This window comes from Lineus longissimus, chromosome 1, assembly GCF_910592395.1.
Source record: "Lineus longissimus chromosome 1, tnLinLong1.2, whole genome shotgun sequence".
NCBI classification, from domain to species: domain Eukaryota; kingdom Metazoa; phylum Nemertea; class Pilidiophora; order Heteronemertea; family Lineidae; genus Lineus; species Lineus longissimus.
This window is the reverse complement of record NC_088308.1, coordinates 23,911,617-23,932,503: the sequence shown is the minus strand read 5'-3', so window position 1 is coordinate 23,932,503 and position 20,887 is coordinate 23,911,617. Positions and strand designations below refer to the sequence as shown.

The 20,887-nt window shown below is 38.6% G+C and overlaps 2 protein-coding genes across 5 annotated transcripts in view; one reads left to right on the top strand and one right to left on the bottom strand.

Annotated features, from left to right (window-relative positions):
• The window catches only part of LOC135493250 (netrin receptor UNC5C-like), a 271,616-nt gene that overhangs the window by 33,254 nt on the left and 217,475 nt on the right, over window positions 1-20,887 (top strand). For all 4 annotated transcript variants that reach the window (XM_064780434.1, XM_064780390.1, XM_064780445.1 and 1 more), the window contains exon 3: window positions 20,396-20,499. The gene's annotated coding sequence lies outside the window, so the exon portion shown is untranslated. The remainder of the gene's footprint in view (window positions 1-20,395; window positions 20,500-20,887) is intronic.
• LOC135493285 (short-chain dehydrogenase/reductase family 42E member 1-like) overlaps window positions 1-20,887 on the bottom strand; it is a 90,343-nt gene that overhangs the window by 46,344 nt on the left and 23,112 nt on the right. The window lies entirely within an intron of this gene.

Sequence of the window (20,887 nt, the reverse complement as noted above, 5' to 3'; positions counted from 1 at the left end):
TCCCGCCTCGCATTAGTTTCAAAGGACTTAAATACACCCTCTTATAACATGTTGCATGTTTAACACATATGCTACATCAAACCTTCAGTTTTTAAAGCTGTTTGATAATATCAAACATGTCAGAAGCTGGTATAACAAAGTAATTTACAGATCCCTCAACATAATCCTGAAACATTTTTGTTAAACCTGACCTTGTGGATCAACAGTTTGCCTTTAGAACGATATTATTTCCGATACAGGACTCTGAGAGTCATACCTTGAGGATTATAAGTTTCCAAATATATACAAAGTACTTTGATAATCTCGTCGCCAATACATTCGTGTAATACGAATCCCTTTGATAGAGTTTGTATAAGTCAATGCTCTGGTATGGATATTTCTGGTTTTATTAAAATTTCTTTTACAGAAACGAGGATTTGTCGCACTGGAATTCTTCATCAGAAATTAAAGAAACTGCCAGAAGGCAGTTGACTTTTGTTTCCTAGTGGAATTCGTTAACGCGTATAAAACATATTGTTTAGCGATTTGCTTTTGATTATTTTTCCCAAACTATCCACACATGAGTAGTAAGCATGTTAGCCAGGTGCCCGTTCTCATATGAGAGAGACCCAAGGCAATTGTCAGTTGCTGTTCCAATACATTGGAGTGTAGTTTTTGCCCCTCCCTCCCGATATAGACCTTTCTCATCTGTTGCTGGAAAAGTGTTCAGAAGAGCAGGTAATCCTCCAACAGCTACGTTTGTATTTCTAACTAAGATGACATCAATCGCTTTCGAACAACTTTTTTATACATGTTCAGAAATGTCAAAGATACATCCATATATTTAAACAATTCCTGTTAACACTATAAGCAGGTGAATGATGAAGGGATTTTATAGAAAGAAGCTAGATACTAGATCCGCTTTGAAGTCCCTAGAATTTTACAACTGTCTAGAATTACATAAGTTCTTGTCCTGTTAACAATCTTTTAAACGATCCGAGATAATATGATGATGACAGACGGAATCATTCTTTACCTGGAAACACACATTTCACCCAGAGTAGCAAAAGCTACAATATAGACGACATTGTGTCAACTTACAGTCCTCAATCAATTTGTAAATCCAGTAATAGTAATGGGTGACTGATAGCATCCCCTTTCCTGGTCAATAAGTCAAGACCTATCGATTTGGTCAGCACAACACGATTTGCACACTCTATTATCTCAGATCCTGGTAGCTTGATAACAACCAATCAGAACCGCTCAACAATGTCCGTGGTATCGAGTACTTCGATAACATGGTTTTGTATGACTGTTTGGGATACGGATAGTAACACTTTCGGGCTTGAAGGCGATTGTGGTGAACAATATCTCTAGAACGCAATGTTTGACCGAAGGAAAAAATGGTAGGCCAACCTTGAATTGAAGTGAGAATATGAAACTGCCATTATGCCATACCTATTTACACAGCAAGATATCAGAATTTCCCTCGGCCATTCCTGCTTCTTTAAATTGACTTCCTCTTAAACCAAATCATTTCTCAACCTAACCAAATGATATCTCACCGAAACCAAATAATTATCTTCACAGATGAAAACGACTGCCTCTCGAGATGAAAAAGTTATCCACTGCAGAATATTTGGTATTCACATCTATTTGAAATCAATGTAGTTATTAGCCACATACATGCATAGATGGTCACTCTACAAGCTGATGTATACAGCAGCAAAGTGCATTACGAAATTGGTCTTCTGGTTCTGACATCTGAATTAAGTCAATGACCCACGAAAACTTGACTTGATAAAAGCATTGATCATTTTTTTGACCTTTCAAGGTTAGTTACAGAAAAACTCAAGTGGGAATGAGACCTGAGTACTTTAGAGAATTGCCATCGTAGCTGATAGATGCATTCCTCTCACCAAAGGCTAAACCAGGGTAAAGTTTGCTGCACTGCTTAAGAACACTTAGATGAAATAGAGGTGATATTTACGAGAGTCAAACCCATAACCTCCTGATTATGAGCCCAGTGCTCTTACTGCTTTGCCACTGCTCTCTTGCCCATACAAGTGTGTGTTGCTACAAAAGGTAGTGCAGGAACCCAATGAGATATGCCAGATTTGCAGCTGGGCTGACACAGTGGGGGAGAAACATCAGCATCATATGCAACAGGTCCTACCGATAATGACAAGATTATTCCCGGTGAGAGGTTGACAGGCAAGTGACACCCCTTAATGGAAAGGAAATGGAGTCAGAAACCCGACACGTTATAGGCGCAGAGATGTGCAAACTATTTCCTCTAACAATAGCAGGAAGGTGGTGCTGGAACAAAGAATATGACACCTGCTGTCAAGATGGAGATCCGGTTGGTGACAAGAACTCTGGATAAGCTAATCATCAGACTGCCTTCAAAAGTTAATAGCTGTTTAATAGATTGCATGAGAAAGGAAGCATTGAGTTTCAGAGAGGGCTGCTTGCTGTGAAGACTTTTTTAGGGCGGTAACATCTTCCTCTGCACCTTTTTGTGGTTGCAAGAAATCTAGATGAGTTCATCGTGACCTTCAGACCAGGCTACAAACGCTAATGACTGTGCAAATGTTTACTCTCAATGTATCAGCGTTGTCTTAACCTTATCCAATGTGTCCACACATCACACAGAGTACCAGATGCATGGCGACCCCCAAGAGGGAGCAGTGAAGTTTTAAGCACCATATACCAAATGATAATTCCAACCAGCGCTATGAAATTTGTGACAACTCCAATACCATGTGATGGCTAGACAAGTAATTGCCTCATCAAAAAGCTGTGATCATCAAATCACAAATTTAAGAGCTTGTCCTCTGGGATGCTGCAATAGATGGATGTCACCTATGCTCGAATGACACTTCAGGGCTCTGGTCTCCGCGTTTCATGATGCTGGCCGGAGATGGCAGTTTGACTGATGATTCAAGTAGCTTCAACCCAAGAGGCCTTATATCAGTGGCACCTTCGCGATGGCCCCACCTTCTACTTTATTTGAGGTTGCTTTAATGATAGAGGTTAAAATCTACAAAGCAAAAATTCAACTAATATCCATAGATTTACAGTACAGTACATAATCTTAATTGAAGAATCCAATATTTCTAACAATTTCATCAAAATGCACCAATCTGGTACAAACGACAAAACTGGCAAAAAATAGGCAGACTCCCTAGTATTGTGTCACCGATGAATGCCCAACTTTGGAGAATCTGATGAAATGTCAATCTTCCGCTTGAAATGGCAATATCCCAGTCTCGGCCGATAACAAAAGCAGCGTTTTTAATTAGGAAACCATTGAAAACAAATCTGATTCATTCCATTGGCTGTGTTATCATCGCTGCTGTGAGACGGCAAAACTGAATGTTAATCAAAGAAAAGCGCCTTTAAGCAATGAAGACGTTTAATTATAAAGATGGAAAAACTACACCGTTTTTAAGAAACAGTGTAAAAAGGTGTAAGAATTGGCATTGATACAATGTAGTTAGAGTGGATTGGGAAATGTTGAATTGACAATCTTGCAGTCGAAGTCAATAACAGTTCGCCAACAGAATTGTGATCACTGCTGGCCCACAAACAGTTGGTTGCAGAAGATGCCAGAAAGATCCTCAACTGACAGAGCTGCAGTGTTTCCCTGTCTAGCCATTTAGAACTTCTGAACTAACTTCAAAGTCGTTACTCCACAGGTATGCAAGGTCATCTTTGCAAAGGAATCCATCCCTCAGGGCTCCATTAGGAATCAGCAAAGGGACCATCGGCATCAGGGATAGAGCATGACTAAAGCTACCCAAAAGAAACATAGGTATTTGCCCAATTAAAACTTGAAAGACAAGGGATCGTAAGCTGGAACATGCGGGACTTGTGATGCCAAATAGCAGTTGTACAATTCCTCCCAAAGACAAAGAAACTTCAATGCAATTAGTGCAGACTTCTGCAGTTAGAAGTCGCAGAATAACGATGACTGATGCCTGATGTTGCTCAATTAAAACATCCGATAACCACCGGGCAAATTGTTGCATGGTGCATTGACAAATGGGTAATTACCAAAGCAAATAGCTTGGCTGTTTTACTTAGTGTTGACGTTGCCAACAGGCAAATGTTTTTAAAGGAAAACAGAGCCAGAAAGACAGATAAAGTAGTTTTAATGTTTTGGACTGCGTTGATTAAATTTGTTAAACAATTAAATGATTTGGCTTGTAAAGCAAGGAATGACAATAAACATCATTGATGTGATATACCGTTAACACAGTTTAAATTGTGTAGCTAATGACTATGTGTCTCACTAGCATTTAATGAAAAATGATTTGAATGTTCTGATCGCGATGCGTCAGTGTAAAAGGTAAATCAGTTAACCGATTCCTTCATCAGATACAGAGCAAGTACAGTCATGTACTTTTATGTACTTATGTGAGCTTGTCAGAAGTTGAAGCCAAGGGGTTAAATGCCACTGTGCATTTGACCAATCCAACAGACAACACCCTGCCAACGAAAAACTCTTAAAGCCCAGAGACATTCCATCCCGGTGTAATGTTTTTGAGTGTTTCTGTTTTTGAGTGTTTCCCCTCATTGTTTGGGAACGCTCAAAAATAGATTGACAAGTTTTTCTGTGTATCCCCCCTATTGAAAAGTCGTGGTCTCTCTAGCTGCCTATTGTTTGGAAACACTGACACATGGGGAACAACCACAGATGTTACACCGGGTATTCCATTCACATTGGTGTCGTGGCTTGGGTCTCGGACTTCTTTAATCATTAAAACAACGATTAACACGCAAACCATTTCCCTGACTGTTTGCTTCCATTTCCTCACAGCCTGGCTCAGAAATTGCACAATTTCTTCTCCCGAGGAAAGGGATTAGCTTTGAAGGACTTTGAAGTATAAAGCAACAATAGAGAGAATTCATTCTCACTTTGATGTATCGTGATAAATGGGTGTAGTTGTTTGCAGGAATTCTGTCGGCTCGTTCATTGTTAAATGCTTTCAAGTCGTTATCAGTTAAGGAAGTTTTTGTTTTTAATCAATTATACTGAAAGGTGAAAAGTAGCTCAAATTTGATGAAACCAAATTAAAGTTGAAACAAACAGTGGCACCTCCCTTAACAGACACCTCTGTTGCAGAACTCACTCTCCTCTCAAAAATTGTTCTGTTCATGACATCACTGTGACAACAAATGGATTTGTCTTATTTTTGAAGCAGAATGACAATAAATACCTTCCAATATAACCCAGGTACCTTGAGCAAGTTAATTTCCTTACGTGGGACCTCCTAACACTTGTAGTGTCACTATTCATGTTGTCATGGATCCACATTGGGATGTCTCAATGACACCGGGTTTCTCTTCTTCATATTGATCTATGATACTTGATATTGAGAAAAGAGCTCAAGATGGATATCTTTTGTATTGGGCTTGGTGCCAAAAAACCTAGAGTACTTCATTTGTATGGCAATTGGACATGTGAGATTGTGCTGAGAAGAAGCTTTTTGTCAATGAATCTGGTTTTTAGGTATTGAATATATACACGTCTTTTACTGACATTACCACAGACAGGTTACAGGGTAGAAGGTATTTCGTGAGAGAAACTACCGAATACTTTAAACTGATTGCTGTTTACAACAACTTACTCCCCAAAAGCAATATCACATCGCTAGAGAATGTAATTACATCTTAGATACAGCTAATCCCTTGCGGTTATATTGAATCGTATATCAGTAATTGAATTACATGTAATATCATACATGTATTGGTATGGCAGCTTGAAGGTTTTCTCCAATTACAAGTTTTAGCTACAAACGCTACAAATGTGCTTATGATCATGCCAATTTTGTTTCTGGCCAACTTCTAGCAATACCAAATTCTGAGCTTGCACCACCCCATTTTAACTACAAATGTGTCCTCAACTTGCACTCAACCGATCCTCTGAATGATGCTTACATGATCCAACAAGTGACAGCAGTAAACAGCCGCATAAAGTGCTCTTTCCTGGATGAGACGAGAAGCGAAGATGCCCCGATCCTCCACCATTGATAAGGTTGCTTCATTCGGTTGAGTTATTGACAAATGTCAGTGATTTGATAACTTTATGAATGCGGCTACTCTGGGAGATGGGGAGGTGTGCTCAACTGGGTATGTAATGGTAGTTATCTTTAATGGCCACTTCCATGGTCTACCATGTCATGTTTTATTGTATTGATGTTTGTGCCTCAGTGGAGAAGCAACAGTTTGGATGAAAATGACAATTCAAAGTTAATCTAATGTGCCTTTATCTTAAAAATACCACTGTTGTTTGGACTTCCATAATCATCAATTCAGTCAATGCATCATGGATAGCCATTTGTCTCGAGATGCTGTCAATCTAATTCCAAGCAAAAACACTTACAGGAACTACGAAATTCTACTTTAAAGTTAACTCCTATTCATAATAACCAGTTTTAATAACTTTTACGTGAATTCATTGGTAACCCGAAATCGAGTTTTTAACAACGAAATATCTCTTAACGATGTTTTCAACAGCATTTGAAAACAACTTCGTAGCTTCCGTTACATGTTCCAAAAGAATCTTTTAATTACTTCCACTCAGTGACAAGCCACCCTAAACTTTCCCAAGCCAATCACTTGTTGCTTTCATCAGGAAATCAATTTCATTGTATTACACCCAGCAGTTCTTATTGGTCATTGACAATACAAAATTCTCCATTGTTCAAGTTGATTAAATTGAGTCGAAGGAAAATAGCGAAACATGGGTAATACACTTAAGGCTTACCGATATTTCCTGTCGATACTTCTTCCAATTGTTTACAGAAAATGAAGTGAACAAACTTTCTTTGAAGCACTTGGTTACTTCGGAGGGCGGTAAATTCTTGCTTTTGATAGTTATTATGAGCCTGTTTGCATGTTATCGTCTTGGTCACTCCCATAAGAAGTCATAAAATGTTGCTGAAAACGTTTAATACAAGTGGGAACTGTACAGTTTGCTATAGAGCCATGACCACAACAAGGGGTCCAGCCACATAATATTACTTCAAGGGTATCCTTATGGTCCTTTCATACATGTTATCATATGGCTCAATTCCATATTATTTCCTGTCTGGGAGTAGAACCACACTGACATTTTTCAATATTAATGAGGTTTTTAATACCAAGCTGATAGTTCAAGGCAGTACACCAGCGTGACAAGCGCAGATCACCTGTTGGGCAAGCGAAGAGTCTCAGAGAGCGGAGATTGGCTAGGTAACATTATTCTAGGCACCTGTTTGGCCAGGGGTAATATATTGACAGACTATTCCTGTAATTATGACTTTGCAGACTGCCTTCGACGTCTGTTGATTATTATCCGGCAGATACCATACGACCCTAAGCAGAATTTTTCATCTTGTCCTCAGTACCTTTTTGGTTTCTTGTGACATGGCGATGTCTCCAGCTTGCCAAATTAGTTGGACCTGACTTTACTGCACGAGTCACATTATAATCTACTGTTATGTGACTTTATCCTCAAACAAGCCCATTAAGTCAACTCGTATCTCGCTCTATCACATATTGATACTAATAGGAAATGAGTTACTTACAAGGAAATGAGGAGAACAAGACTCGAGGAGCGGTTTTCAGAAATTTAATGAAGCAGATTAGCTGGAGCTTTAAATTGGAAGTCATTAAAATCCTAGTGAGATCGGTATGTTCATCGAGGTTCAGATAGTTTACCTGTTGCACTAATCGATAATGATTTAGCCTTGAAATATCGTATAAATTATCCACGAGTGGTTCTGGACAGATATACCACGAGTCGATCTCATAAGAAGATAGCACATTGGGCAGGCCACCCTTTGTGACAAAATATAAGGTCTTCTTTGCAGTTTTTCATTGATGGTCACTTAAATCATACCAAAGATTTTATAACACATGACAAATTTTCTTAAAACTATTGTTCAGTATTTCTTATATTAATTCCTTCATAACAAAGCGCATGTAATCTTGAATCTATTTCATGTCAACAGATAAATTATTGTCAAATGCTTCTTTAATTTTCCAAGAATTCAGTTAGAACTTTTAAGGGTTAAGAATCTTGATGACTGATATCGTAGCACGACGAAATTTTTCATCGCAAAACCTAAGGATTCAGAATCTGTGATACAATAATTACAGACCGTTAGCGTTGCAACACATGCCCTCCAGTCTTTCTTCGGAAAATCGATTAACTGACTGATGGTGATTGGTCATTATTTGCTCTGGATTCAGAAAGGATACAGAGATTTATCTTTTCTTTGCCTTTAATTGACGTATTTGAGCACAGGAGTTTCTATTGTTATCATCAATAATCAATCGAAATTGAAAAGTTTAATGCAAATTCATTTGCATGCATGGGCTTTTGACATGATTTAATGAGCTTTATACAATCTCAAACTCATAAGTCGTGAATATCTAGAATATTCGGAATGTTACTCGAGCTGAACTGAACATTTCTGAACCCATCATTTGTTTTAAGCTTGTGGTGGTTGCTGTGGTTCCACAATAATTGAATCAACTTATGTATTATGAATCCCTGGGGTTTCATTGAATCTCACTTGAATGTTAGTTCGGTGGTTTTGTGGTATCTTATAGAAATCACGATGCTCATTTTCCACCATTTGAATCGGCACTGATATCATGGATAATGAAATCTAATTTTCTACTTTTGTCGATTTCATGTGAACACATTCTCTGCCTGCTGTGAAACTAGGTTGCAAAGAGGCTGGAGGTTGGTAAGAAGCAGACTAACTTATTCAATCTTGCAAATGTCCTGGGAAGATCTAAATACAATCCAGTTCTGTCTATTCAATGCCATCATGGTATTACTTGTTTCTTTGTTGGCAACAGTAATCCAAATGTTTTGGAAAGGCAATGTATTTCTAAGAAATAAGGCAATAAGTAAAGAGAAGACACATTTCTCTGGCACAATTTATTTTCTTCTAAAGAAGCCAATGCTACACATTCCGCCATCAGCCATTTCCACCATTCTTTTCCAATCTCCGACTTGGTTTCTTCCAATGCGGTTCTTTCCCTGACCATTGTAAGGAACTAATCTCTTTAATGCTGTATTCGACTTCCTCCTACCTCTTTCGACCATATCTCATTTCCCGTCATAAGAACTTTCCACAATTTCAATTAGCCATCTGCCATTGTGTCCGCGCCAAATACGTTTTTGTTTATTAGCTTTATTGCCATATGAAAAATACCTAGGAGGTATGTTAGGGGCATTGTTGGACTTAGAGGTGTGGCTGCGGCAACTAGCAGTCCACTCAGTCATACAGGAATTTATCTATTAGCTTTTTCTGCTGTGGAGAATATCTGAATAATACCTTTTTGCAGCCCCAGGTGCCACGTTTTGTCGAAGCTGGGTAAGACAAGTATGTAAGCCACCTGTCTAATAGGCAGTTGGATAATCTTGAAACTGTTGCGCTAGCGGACAAAGAGCACCGTGTTGCTTATTTTGGGCGCTGCATTTTAGGAAACGTAAAGAAAGACCTCCCACACCTCTTGTTTAAACACCAATATAGGGACTTAATATGGATACCAGAAAAAGCTTTAAAACAGTTCCAGGAAAACCATCGAAAACTCTTTTGCATGAGGCCCTCTGGATGCCGTTAGCTCATAAACAAGGTGCGAAAATCTTTAGACAAAATTGGGAACAACAATTTATCATGGCCTTTCTTTGGAACTGCCAAAACCATTAACAAATGGCCTATCGGACGAATCGTTCTCTCGAATGTTACAGGCATCCCCCCCTGGGGAATAAGTGTTACCCATAGATCATTGCTAATACAAGAGTGAGCTCCTCCATGTCACCAGTGACACTTGTGGTACCACAAGGTTACAGATATGACCCTGCACTTCTTAGCATCTCAGGCAGATCAACAGGAAATAAAGAATTGGATCGTTGCTTGGCAATTACTATGAAATCTACAGACCCCCTGCTGCTATAGGAAAGCTGTCGCTGTGGAGAGATCATGTATGGGTCTATGATGTTGGGTAGGCCTAAATATGAGAGAATTTTTTCAAGATTTTAGACGGCCTTGATTTCTGTTATCTTTAGAAAAAGACAGGAAACACCTCTTTTTACCATCTAAAATAGCATCTTTTTCTTATTTTGAAAACATCAAACTACCTACCTCATAAAACATGAACTCAATGCTCTAACCTTGTCTATTATAAAATACCATCAGTAACCCTGACAACAGATTAATTCGCCAAACAAGATCCATGTTGTTGTCAAGCCAAATGTCATCCTGGCAAGAGGAAGGATGGGAATACTGAAATGCAATGCGCAAATGGAGCGACGCGGCGCCCTTTGTCTGTCACTTCTGCTCGAGACCCCTCCAACAATCAGCAAGCAAACAGAGCACATCCTGTCATCAAGCAGAGAGATCCCAAGCAACAGGCCCCGCTGATCAATACGGTAAGCATATCGCTAGCAGTAATGGTCGCAAATGGGTTTCTTTCATACACAAACGGTTCCATTAATACGCCACTACCAAACACTGCAGATACGCCTGTTGCTTCTTTTCATTTGCTGTGAACTCTGTAGGGAAATTTGGGGCAATATCCTTCTCGGTGACCTTGCAAAGGGCATCGTTAACATATCCTTCCTTTTACTCGAAGCTATACACGGAAATCTCAACGGAGGGCTCGTTTTAAGATATTGAGAAATCCAGGATTCTTTCCTGTCATTGAGCTCCCCAAACACCCGCAAAGACTGGGATATCACTTCGTTTTGAAAAAAATCCACATCAATGAGACCGCCTTTGCATCGGGTGTAATGATTTTCATGCAATCTCTACATGGAGCGTCATTGCCATTTGGGAATAGTTTATAGTCCTAATATGTTCCATGATGAAATATGACATATGATTTTATACCATGAGCTGGGAGAAATGGACTAGCAATATGAAAAGTTACCATGATAGCAAATACATCTACAAACAGGTGGGACACTACTGTACAGCTAACGACATGTTGTATTGATAGTGTCTAATGGCGGTCAATTTATGATCCTATTTGTTGTACTAGTAGAAGGTCCTAAGCCAGTCCACCTGGTCCTCATAACCCTGTGTTAAGGGAAAACTTGTATTTGGTTATGATATTAGACCTCTCTGGATTAGTTACATACATTATTGATAACTTTTTCCTGGGCAAGACCATTTCTTTGATTATGCAGACAAAGTCAAAATACTGAAGCCGAAAATCTATCAAGTCACCAGTCGAGATTGTAGTTGTATCAACAGGAAACCAGGCCTCCGGTCACAACGTCATCATACTTACCTCCAAAGATCACAAGTTAACTATCGGGAAAGAGAATCGTCTTACCTGAAATGAAAGAAGTTACAGAAATGCAATTGGAGCACGGTCCTTCAATTTAATGGAATGTGGGTATAGATCATGAGCAAAGGATGTCTTCACTGCCATGTTGGATGCCAAACATGTCGCCATGGAAGGCAAAATGATGACTTACTGCAACCTTTCACATAACTTTGACAAATGATGAGGCCTAGATTTAACTTGTGCATCAGACACCGATGGTAGTGAATGCTTTAATAATGCTTTTTGCATCAATACATCAAGATGCTTTCCATATGTCATGAAATTGAGCAGTAACAGCAATCTCTCGTAAGAAACAAGTAAAATAAACCAAGGGCACAATTTCCCAATAATGACATTCTTTTTCTCTAATCCCTCCGTTTATTGCGAATGATAACAAATCTCACATTTATTGTTTTATCACTATTGTCATGGCAACATAACAAAGGTTGTATGGTTTCAAAATTGAACTAATTGTTGATTGTCTTTGAGTTACGAATGAGGAGAGATACAGCAGATTTAATTATTAGGGCACGGGTCTTGAGGCATGAGACAAACCATCTAAAAATAGGGCGGTTTATCAAATAGAGCAAAATCAACAGAAAACAGTGCAGAATCAACAGAACATAGTGCAGAATCAATAGATAATAATGCAGAAGGAAATCAAAATGGGAAGGTCAAATGATCCTAGACTAAAGGACACACCATGGACAAGCGTACGCTGCTATACCTTATTCCCAGGTAGAACAGTCCATTTGTCACATAAGGTTGACAAGTGCACATTATGATGCCGCTGTTGTATAGCTGATACAAAATTGCCATACCCTGCATAACAAAAGAATATGCTCAACAATTGACTTTTCTTCTGGTATAGTATAGCACTGTCTTCTCGTGGAGTATAGCACTGTATGTTTATACGCAGGGTGAGAGACTGGATCAAAACTTAACTAACAAAAAGAGAACAAAAAGTTGAACTTAACTGGAACAAAGAATCTCGAAATTTGAAATTAACAATGACTTTCCAGTTGCCTACCTGCTGACACAACACCTGCTTATTTGAAATGACAATTAGTGTGGAGGACTTTACATTATCTTGAAAGAGGCGGTGTAAAGTCTGGCTTTGCAGTAACTTAGTTCTGTACAGTTGCAAGTCTATACTGATCTCACAATACAACGGTAGATAAGTAAGCTATTTATTAAAACATCGTTTTTTTAATCAAGGAAAGAAAGTCAATGACAAACACAGCACAATGTGGTTCTGAGTATCAAACAAGTCAACAAAGAATCAAAAAGAAATAGTATCTATTTGTACCTGTTATATAAATTATCTGACATTCTGTTTTGTTAAAAGGTCACACGTAGACAAAAATAAATACATCAAAGAAAGAAAATATGAGATCATTGATTGATTGGCATATATATTCCATACCTCACTTTCTAATCATTGTGATCAGTTCTTGAAAGTAGCAGTATTGTCATTTTGATATTTCTGCAGTAGTTTCCTAATCATAGCTGTAACACTAAAGGTCTATGATCATTTCAGTAGTAACATGATTGAGATGAAGAAGAGCAAGAAGACAAACTCATCCGTACATTGATTGGAGAATTCCGATATGGTCAATATGATGAGCCTTAAGCGATTTTACAAGAACGGTTATTTTGCAAAGCATCTTATTTCATGTGTCGATGTTGGTCATAAACACACAATTTTGTGATCATTCAAGTCAGTAAATGGCATGCCGATCTACCGTCGTTGTGCGTATATCCATCATTCACCGCCAAAAACTCCCCTCTGAACAGCCGTCAGAAGGGCTGTGACTTTATCGGTGGTCTCCCTGCCTTCCCTTCCTTTCCCACGCGTCCTATGTCGCGACAACACTAACATTACATTCACTCGTGGTTGTCGCACGAGACACGCTCTGAAAGCCATCATAATTGAAGACCAGGTTTTCAATTAGTAACGGTTCCAGGTATGCTGACCTGACCCAAATACACAGTGCACGTTGTATGGAAGAAGGGTAACCTGATCCGGAGGTTAGGCCGTCATTCAATTACTTTGTGTCGAGCAATTTGATTGGCCACCCGTTTATGATGGTGCGTCCGACAGATTACCTGGCGGGAGTTATCGGCGGTGAAAGGAGGAGACTTTAGAACTGATATTCACCGCCGATAAGTCGGCATGGTAAATGGTTAAATTCTCAATAAATCTCTTGCAATATTTGGATCTTCTTTGGTGCACACTGCCAAAATGACAAAATGGATCTGGCTGTATGCTCTTATTTTGCTATAGAACAACCCATTTCTTACATGGAGTAGCAAGATAAAACAGGTCAGTCACATGAAAGGTCTAAACCAGAATTAGAACTATCAAGAAACTATAATTCAATCAGAGCAAAATTTGAGAAATTTCATCAGAATTCAATGAATCCGAAACATCTCAAATCAACTCATCCATCTGACATCGCTCCTAAAGTTGAAATGCATCCATGAATACTTTCAAATGATTCAAATTTTAAGCCTCGGGAGACGCATTGTTGGCTTGATAGAAGTGATATAGGTAACAGGTTAAAGCTAAATGAGATCGAAACTGGTGGAATTGAAACTGATGAACGGAAAGATGTGACAGCAGAAATCATGCCCTGACACGCAGGCCACGTTAACATAGGATTCACGTTGTCACATGTCCGGTAATTGACTTTAGTCTTGGGAACTTAGGGTCTCAGCACTGCTCTTAAACTTTACCTAATTTTGGGATTTTCAAATGCAAATAGAAAGACATTGTTGGTTAACACCGACAATTTCTGACAAATATTTGGTGTCTTGATTTTGACCAACAGTCCATTAACATGATACCACAAATCTAAATAAAAGTCAGCTGAATGCGAAGGTATGAAAATAACTTTATAACTGCTTGTATCTTGATATCTTCCCCCCAAAAAATCCGCTCCTTTCGAGATAGCCAAATATTTTTTTCATAATACCTCGAGCAATCCTATGGTACATTAATCCTGAATAAGCTCCACTGAACACAAAAGAATTGTGTTACAAACCAATGTGCGATCCAGCTTGTCATTTTTTAAGGACAGTTATTCTTCTTCGGATGACAAGGTGAATAACAGAAGCGACATCATAAATCGTGATGTCACTCATTACCGATTGATATGATACTATATAGGTAAAACCGTTGATAAAAGGCTTGTTAAACTTTTGCACTGCACACAAGGACTTGCTCACCACTCCCAAGACAAACTCCCAACTGATAGGATTGGTCAAGAACGCATAACAATTAATGACCATTTGATGGGTCTCCATCACCATAGCCCACAGCTATCGTTAAGTGGCCTCTGTCAGAGGCGATTAAGTCAGTCAGACCCGATGGATCATGGGGCTATTGTTTTGACACACGATGGACACGTGTCAGCATCTTATCATGCAATATTACCGACCATGGATCAAGAAATAAATTGCATATTTGCAGATAATCATTCCATGTTGAAAAATTATATCCATTTATCTGATTATTACCAATATTTTTTCTCATCCATGCTATTAATAAACGTGCTGTGCAGTTGTAATTGGCAGATTTCTGTGCAGAGTAATGCAGTAACTGTCATAATTGACAACGTAGAGCGGAAAGAGACACATAGTCATTCAAATCACAATTGGTCATTTCATCTGACTTAACCCAATGGGACACAATACATGCATCTCACGTGGATCCCACTTTGAGGAAGAGAGTTAAAATACAAGAAATGATTTGACAAATCAGCACTTCTTGCAAAAATAGTAGTCAGAATACTGACTTCTACCAAAAAGGACATCTCGGCTTGCCTCCTTGAAAAAGCAACAATACATAGAACATTCTGAACAGCACTGCCTCAATGCACCAGATCCAAAGTGGAATCTTATCTGAATCACCAATGAGGATGAAAACAGATAGAGAATTCAAGACGACTTGGACTGAACAATGGACAAGAGACACTGGGGAGTAATATGACACAAAATACATGTGATCATAAAAAAACATCAGCGGTTCAGCCAGTTTCATTCATCCTTGGTGTACTCCCAATGGAAATTCACATCCAATATTTTACGGCCCGTCAAAGGGAGATCAAATTTTTAGCCTGGAGATTACCATGGAAACCAAAAAGAATTTGTTTTTACCGATTGTGTTGTTTGTCACGACACTTGTTGAGCTTTTGGCCTTAACACCTTATCAGCGAAACTGTTAAAAGTCATTTAGGACACCTTATCAGCGAAACAGTTAAAAGCCATTTAGGATAAATTCCTGTTAATGGTCGAAGTGATCCTTAATTCCGAGCACAATTATGAGACTTAAAACACCAAGCTTCCTTGTAAAATATGTCGATGCCAGTAAAAAGGCTCATCTAAATGAGGAACGTGGGTAGGTTGTGATTGACTCTGCCTTCGGCCAAAGACAGAGTCAGCAGGCCAATAAACACAATTGGCCCCCGACCGTAAATAATGCTCAGCACACCTTGGAGGAGGGACACTCCCGGGAGCATAACACCTCCAAGTGCAAAGCGAATGCTGGACAAGAAGAAGAAGTTTATTTTAGCAATATTATTTAGAGAGCAGAAACTTTCTTTCTCAACACTCAATCTTCTCTCACTCACTAACCTCCGAAGAAAAGAACATGCGCAGCCTCCAGAAATATTCATCCAAAATCTTCATTAGGTAAAAACCCGCCAACTTGAAAGGCTGTTCCATTACTGCAGCTCAAGGGTCAAAAGGCTTCCTGTGATTCAATGCCAAGGCATTTCCTGGCACTGAAAGCTACCGTGAGAGATCCTTGAATGGGCGCTTCCTATCTTGGGGAATACCACGCGCAACCATGTAATCATTGGCTCAGCATCAAAGGGGACGCCGAGCGTAATGATGGCAGACTTGTCAAAAAGTGGGCATCTATTTCCTAAGGTAGCTATTAAGTTCTCATGAAAGCCATTAGAGCTTGTATAAGGTCTATGGCTTCTTTGGGCAACAAGTCCCCGTGGTGACAGTCACAAGGCTTCCTCCACTAAAAGAGATTCGGGTATCAATACACCACTAATATGGTGACCATATTTAGGTCCTCGTTAAAGGTTATACCTCCAGTAAACAGCTTTGTAATCATTTTACTTCAGATGAGTTCTCGGGGAGGACAAAGTGAACTGCAGACTGGTTTTGTTCACAGAACCTTGTTTCTTTTTGTCAAAATATCACCATGAAAAGTTCTATTTCTACATACAAATGCTATGAATGTGTACTTTCTAACTCAATATATTTGCTTGATTTCGCCAAATTTATCTTTTAAGTGTGCAGAAAACCACGCCTCTTTCTCAAGTTTAAGGTACTTTTGGAAGGGCAACAAACTCATGCATCCCCACCCTGGCCGAGTGACGGAAACCAAATGCCAAATTTAGGGCACTTAGAACTGAAAAAAACTTTGTTAAATGGACTTCAACTAGATGTTGACATCTCAAAGACGTTCGAATGTCATCCAAAGTAATGCCCTTTGGGATCTTCTCGCTTAAAGGAACCTTCTTTATACTTCTGCACAAGACACTGACCAAAAGCTTATGCCACCCCACCCTAACCTTCAAGTCAATTTCCTTCGTGGAGCTCTCGATCAGATTTCAATCAATCCGGCTGATGTTTCACCATTTAATCCAAGAAAGATATTTTCCAATTTCCTGTACAGGGTTTGTTGGCTTGGAAAAGGGAAGCAGAGTAGGCTATGTGCGTCTGATATATCTAGACCTAAATGGAAATTAATGGATTCTGGTAAGATTGCAGGCTTTTTTAGAATCCCTCCAGTAAAAAGTTGATGTCATACTCTGTTTCTTTCGTTTTTTAGGAGCAAAGGGAAACTGATGTGATGGGAATGCCCATGGTATGAAGTTATTTTCTACCCTGACATATAAATAGAATTTTGATGTTACTGTAGAAACAAGCATGGCCACTGAATAGTCATAATCTGTGACAAAGAGAAACAGACACCAAGAAGATGATAGCCTGGCTGACTCATCGCTTTAAAGCTTGCAAATGCCTAGGCATGGTTTGAAAGAAGCCTTTTTATTTGTCGCCCATGAAAACACGAAGCTGGTTAGTTTGGAAACATCAATATTTGCCTTGAAGCTATCTTACTCTTTGTAAAGTGGAAGATTACTCGAAGAGAATGCCTATGAGAGTGCAATGCAGAACACTATCATAACTCGACAGCCAATCTAAATACAGTATACTTGATTAAAGGGGTTTCAATGAAATCCATACCCTTTGAAACCTTCACGTCAATATTTCAATGATTGAATGCTAATCCCTAAACGCAGTCGTATTTCCTATAAAGATAGATGCTGATAACCCAGGTGTCCACACAGTATAAAGATGCAACATAAATAAGAGGGTTAAAACCTTAAGAACCTTTATCGGCAAGATTCCTCTACATCACACATTCTAAGTATCTATTTTTCCAATAGACAACACAACTGATGACAATTTAACTGTGCAACCACCTCCTCAAGCTGATAACTATGAGTCACAAATATTGCCAGTTCCTTCTGAATTTCGTAGCTTTAAACCAAGAACAATAGCCAACAAGTATTTAAATGTCTCCGCTTCTGGATGTTTGTAACTGCAATATGGATTTTTCATGATAATTGCTCTTTTCATTCAGCTCGTAAGATGACATGCGATGACATGAAGATTTACTCATAGCGTGGTTAAAAATATTAGTCATACCAGTCAAAGGAACATATGTTTTAATTACACTGAGTCTCAATGCAAGAATCATGTATGCATATCTTAGAATCAAACGAATTGTAATCTTCACTGGAGTCAACCAAGCTTTCTTTGCTGTTTAAATCCCCCAGGACAAATTCTTTGCAGGAATTTTCAAAATGATAGTATATTTTAAGCTGTCAGTAGGCCTATTACACCATGAACTTGGCTTAACCGAGAATATCCACGCCCGCAACTAGCTGAGGGATCGCCTTTACTACAACATCACATGAATGAGGATAAGTTGCAAATGATAACTCGACCGCGCTGCAACTCTTATCTGGTAGCGGCAAGAAATTGTAATCAATGCAAGTAAATAGACACCCATATTATAGCAGTGATCAGCGCATGAAATAATTGAGTCATTTGATAGTCTTACACTTGTGGATTGCATTGATGACAACAAGTACACAGCACGGCTGATGATGGGAGATGCTCACTAGCAACAGTCTGTGATTCAGGGCGGACTACTTTTAGGATACATCTCGACATTGCACTGACTGTGAAGTTTCTAGCAAACATAACTTTTGGCAAGTGATAATGATGATATTTTATATCAGTTCTGGATTGTTATTTCACTACTTTTAGGGATAAGTGCATGTAGCCGATTCATAGGAAATCTTTGCTTCAGTTAAAATGTAACATATTGGTAAGTTCAAAATATGTAATCAGGACAGTTGAAAGCAAAACTTTAGCACAGATTTAAGGCAGGGTTCAAGTTCATGGCGATTACTATTGACCAGGTTGCTCAGCGTTCGTAGATACACAATTATCACTGTTGCAATTACGGTCGCAGTTCATACTCACCAAACTAGTGCATATGGGCGACAGAAAGATTCGATACCTAAACTCTCAAAGACCGAATGTTACACAACAGAATCGATGTACGTGCAACTAACTAGTACACATGAATAATTTACAAGGATGACATAGTCTGCTTTCAAGAGCATACCATGTAACTTAGGATAGCTTCACCAAGTATCAGTTACGCCAAAATCTTAAATCGTATTCAAGTTGCAAGTCCCTTACGTAGCGTAGTGTTTAGGATAAACTCAATATCCCACATCCAGAACCCGTAGTACGGATATCACGTTCATTGCAACAGGTCTTGAATGAAGATGCCAAGAAGTGTTGAATGAAACTCGAGAAATTGAAGTATCTGATGGTACCAGATGTAGGACTGCCTATAGCATAGCATTAAATTCAAGAGTAGAATTCCGTTGCATTCGATCTTCATTATACAGCATTTTTTAAACCTGCGTATTTGGGTTTTTTCTGCAGCAATTTCCTTCAATTCTAATTGGTGCCAATCACGATAACAGCCAAGTCTCTTGGTATGACATCAGAAAAAGGCAAACAAAATGCAAAGTTTGTAAAAAAATACAATGTTGCTATATCGAGTATGCCACTATGCCAGACCTAAAATAGACTTTAACATCAACCCAATCTGATCATTAAAGACCAATACATAATTTTCTATGTTCAGAGCTATAATTATATTTTACTCATGGCTTCTCAACGAGAACAAACAGCGATAACTTACAAAACTGGATAATCATGTCAGCTTCTGCAGAAGGAGTGCAAGCAAACAAGACGTGTAATTATCTAATAGCAAGTAAGACAAGACTGGTAATCATGTGCAGATGGTATAACAGGTGATTTCGTGAATCGATGATATATATCTTTACAACAAGTACTGGATTACGTACAGGAGAGGGTATGTGTTTTATTAGAAATGAACGTTTAAATTTATCAAATCTAATAAAATATCATTTTGAGGCCCTTTTTTTCAAATGTGTGCTGGGCCTTGTTGGTTTTCCCACACAGATGAGATCAATATCTCAACCAACAATATGGGTGTCAACGGAGAATGCGGAACGAATGCTTTATGATATAATGATATTAAAAAGGAATATATCACCTGTAATAGGCCTATGCGTAACAGACGCACCTCAAACCTGATTGATTCTACAGGAATCTTGACCACTATGAAGGTATGACCAAAACGTTTCTTCCTCAGGACAGAACACTGAATCAAGCAAGACCAGTAGAGAGAGGTAGTAATTCATGAAGAGGGGCTATAAATGTTCGTTCTAACTTGAAAATCTCAATCACTCGTTGCTGAGCAGATAATTTCCCCTTTGACATTATTTCCATCACCAGTCTGTTTCATTTTCAGAAAGGAAATGAGTTCAACAAAGTGCGGAGGCTGTCAATCACAATAACCTCTTGAATTTTTATCAATTTAAAAAAAATTACTTAGAGGGTTTTTATCTTGGTATCGAATTTATAATTTCAGGGAAAGTTTGGAATAGCACAACGAGTACGAATGTGATAGGAGTGTTTCTAAGGAGACTGATACACGGAACGAAAAAAAATCATTGCATGGAATGGTGACTGAAGGTATGTTTAACTTATCTCATCATGACACTGTAGATTTCTTGATTATATCACCTTGTCTTACTACATTGTTAGGGAAATATAGACAGTTTGTCCACAAGATGATAGCTTCAAAGAAGAAACACTTATTATATCTTCCCAAACTTTGTAAAAGTCTGATGACACATTATGATCAAAGAGAGCATTTTACAGTTTTCATTACGAGACAACAATACTGAATCAGACACTTTATGTGGACATGTCATATTTCATAAAACAAGTTAATTTTAATTCCGATGACGATAAAGATCAATCAGAATAAAATGTTCATGACCAAAAGAAATCAAGAAAAGACAAATCATATCGTGTCGCATTTCATGTTCATCCCAATTTTAAGTTTGTCTGCTCTGAC